Below are 3,712 nucleotides of genomic sequence, written 5' to 3'. Positions count from 1 at the left end.
AAAAATGACTTCAAAAATCAAATTAGGCTGAGGAAAAACTTTTTAAAAATAACAGAAATCCAGGAAAAACAAGAAGATTATGGAAAGAAAATCAATCAACTAAAAAAGGAAATCCAAAATATTAAGAAAGAAAATGCTCTTTGAAATTAGGATTGGGCAAGGGTAAACCAGTAAAGTATAAGAGACCAAGAAATAACAAAACAAAATATAAAGAATGAAAACAGTACAAGAGAATGTAAGATATATCATAAGACAAACAACAGATATGGAGAACATTTCAAGAAGAGAAAACATAAGAATAATTGGGCTACCTGAAAGCTATGTCCCCCCCCCCAAAAAAAATGGCTTGATACAATAATATAAGAGATAATTAAAGAAAATTGTCCTGCATTAATACATAGTTGGTGGAGTTGTGAAAGGATCCAGCCATTGTGAGAGCAGTTGGAAGCTATTCCCAAAGGGTTATAAAATTGTACAGCCTTATCCCGCAGCACTACTCTGGGTCTATATCCCAAAGACATCATAAAAAAGGAGAAAAAATACACATGTGCAAAAATGTTTATAGCAGCCCTTTTCATAATGGCGAGGAACTGGAAACAGTGGATGCCCATCAGGTGGAGAATGGCTGAATAAATGATGGTATATGAATGTTATTGAATATTATTGTTCTACAAGAAATGATGAGCAGGTCAATTCAGAAAAACTCATATGAACTGAGGTTAAGTAAAGTGAGTAGAACTAAAAGAATGTTATACACAGCAGCAGCAAGATTATGAGATGATCAACTATGAAAATCTTGGCTCTTTTTAATAATGAGGTGATTCAAAGCAATTCTAATAGACTTGTGATGGAAAGAGCCACCCACAACCAGAGAGAGAACTATGGAAATCGAATGTAGATCATAGCACAGTATTTTCACCTTTGTTGTTGTTGTTGTAGCTTCTTGCTTGCTTTTTTCTTTCTCAGTTTTTTCCCCTTTTGATCTGATTTTTCTTGTGCAGCATGATAAATGTGGAAATATGTTTGGAAGAATTGCACATACCTAATCTATCTTGTATTACTTGGTGTCTAAGGGAGGGGAGAGGAGAGAGGGAAGGAGAAAAATTTGGAAAACAAGGTTTTTAAAGGTGAATGGTGAAAACTGTCTTTGCCTGTATTTTGAAAAATAAAAAGCTATTATTATGAGGGGAAAAAAGAAAAGAAAAGAAAATTGTCCTGTAGTGATAAAACAAGAGGGGAAAGTGGAAATAGGAAAAAAAAAAAATCCACCAACCACCAACTGAAAGAGATGCACCAGGAAAACACACAAGAACGTTATTGCTAAATTTTGAAATTCCCAGATCAAAGAGAAAATTTTATAAGTAATAACAACAACCAAAATTTTTTTTTAAATTCAAATATGCTGGAGCTACAATTACAATCATACAAGACCTATCAAGTGGCTCCGATAAAAGACAATAGGTCCTGGAATATAATTATGCTATAATATAGGTTGACAATAGAACTGTGGTTGTAGCCAAAAATATTATATCCAGCAAAATTAACTATAATATTGAATGAAAAAAGAAATGGACATTTGATAGCTGTCAGATTTTCAGAATTTTGTTGCAAACAATTCTATATTTGCATATATACCATATATGTACAAACACATGTGAACTCAAAAGAAAATTTGACATATAAAAGCCAACATGAAAGACTGATTTCAAGAGTCTCAATAAGGACAAACTGTTTATATTTTTTGTATGTGAAAATGTAAACCATATGTCTAAGATTATCATTAGTAATAGATATAAGGAATCCTAGTGAGTCTCAGCCATTTCCCATGTATAACTTTTTACTAAGAACATGAGAACATGCTTGCAATTATCTAATGGAATGCCAGGAAGCATAGGAAGGGAAGGCAACCCTCCCTGTGCATTGATTAATAAATTTTCTTTTTTGGTGACCTGTGTTTGCCTTGGAAATCTGGCTAATTGTCTGAGTAAATGCAGTTATCCTAAAGGAATAAACAAATATTCTCCTTGGAAGGTCCCTCAAGATGAAGCACCCTGCACCTGGAAAGCTGCTTTGTCTTAAGAGTTACATACTTACTGTAGTGCCTTCTTTGTTCTCAGCCTATATAAATCCCTTAGGGGGAAAGGGAATCTCATATAGGAGGGAATGTACACCTTGCCTGGGACAGTTCCCATTCCAGCCCTGATGACTGTGACCAGGGATTTTCCCAGCCAAGAAACTCAGGTGCTGGTGAAAAAGATTGGGGTAGAGCTGAGCATGATGCAATTCTAAAAAGCAAAACTATGTAGGAAAATGTAAAAACAGTAATTATGCTATACAAATGAGGTGCAACAACAATAACAGACAGAGGAATTAGAGGGGACAAGAGAGCTTGGGGTTCTGAAATCCTATTCATATTAGAATGAGTTAAAAAGGGAACTATATATATACATATACATGTATATGTATGTATATATGTACATAACACCCTCCAAAATTTATAAAGAAGTAAGAGGGGGAGGGAATAGAATAAAGTATAGAGGGTATAAAAGAATATTTGAATTAATGGGAGTGATATAAGGTATGCAGAATAATGGGAAAGGGACAAAGAAGGAAGGAAAGAGTGGTGAGAGAGGGTAGGATGGATCCTTGGAGAGGAAGGAGGAGAGAGAAGATTAAGTAATAAAAAGGCAAGCTAGTTAAAAGAAGTAGAAGAGTTAACTGGGATAGGAAATAAGAAATAATGCAAATATATGTATGTATACATACCCACACACATATACAAACATAAATATATTCATGTTTAATATTAGCCTGTTTAGAGAAGATAAGGGGTAAGAGGTAGAAAGTGGAAGGGAAGAATAAAGTAAAAAGTGCATAACAAAAAAAAAAAAAAGAAGAAGAAAGAAAATTTACAGGAAGCAAAGAAAAAGTATACAGTTCTGAATACAATGTGTTCTATTATATATACTTTCATGAAATGAAAATTTATAGTGAGATATTTTGAAATCTTATGTTCTGCTATATACATGACAATGGGGTTTTTTCTTTTTCTATTATGTTTTTTTTTTTCTATTTAAGTTTTAAATAAATTTTTTAAAGGATGAAATAAGAACCAAATTCTACCAAAAGTCTTTCCTGATTCCCCAGCTGTTAGTGCTGTCCCTCCCAGAACACTTTGTATTTATCTACTTTGTGTATGTATGTGTTAACATATATTTATGCTCTAAATAATTTTATACACATATTTCTTATTTATCCATTATAAAACAATCTCATTTCAAGAAGGGAGAATTCCCTTCTTTGTGTTTATGTCTCTAACACCCAGCATCATCCTGGCACATAATAGGTGCTTAATAAATACTTGTTCATTTGGTTGGTTGATACAATCCAGGGGTCCTCAAACTTTTTAAATAGGGGGCCAGTTCACTGTCCCTCAGACTGTTGGAGGGCTGGACTATAGTAAAAACAAAGTCTTTGTTTTGTGGGCCTTTAAATAAAGAAACTTCATAGCCCTGGGTGTGGGGGGTAATTGTCCTCAGCTGCTGCATCTGGGCCGCAGACTGTAGTTTGAGGACCCCTGCATATATATAATCTATCCTATACCTATTCATTTATTCTACAAGAACAGGGTGAGAGATTTTATCAAATGTTTAAATAAAATCTTTGTAAATTCTATCTACCACATTTCTCCAATCCATCAAATGCTTAAACC

The sequence above is a fragment of the Sarcophilus harrisii genome, chromosome 3 (assembly GCF_902635505.1).
Source record: "Sarcophilus harrisii chromosome 3, mSarHar1.11, whole genome shotgun sequence".
Taxonomy (NCBI): Eukaryota; Metazoa; Chordata; class Mammalia; order Dasyuromorphia; family Dasyuridae; genus Sarcophilus; species Sarcophilus harrisii.
The sequence above is the reverse complement of the archived record's forward strand: the minus strand, read 5'-3'. Positions refer to the sequence as shown.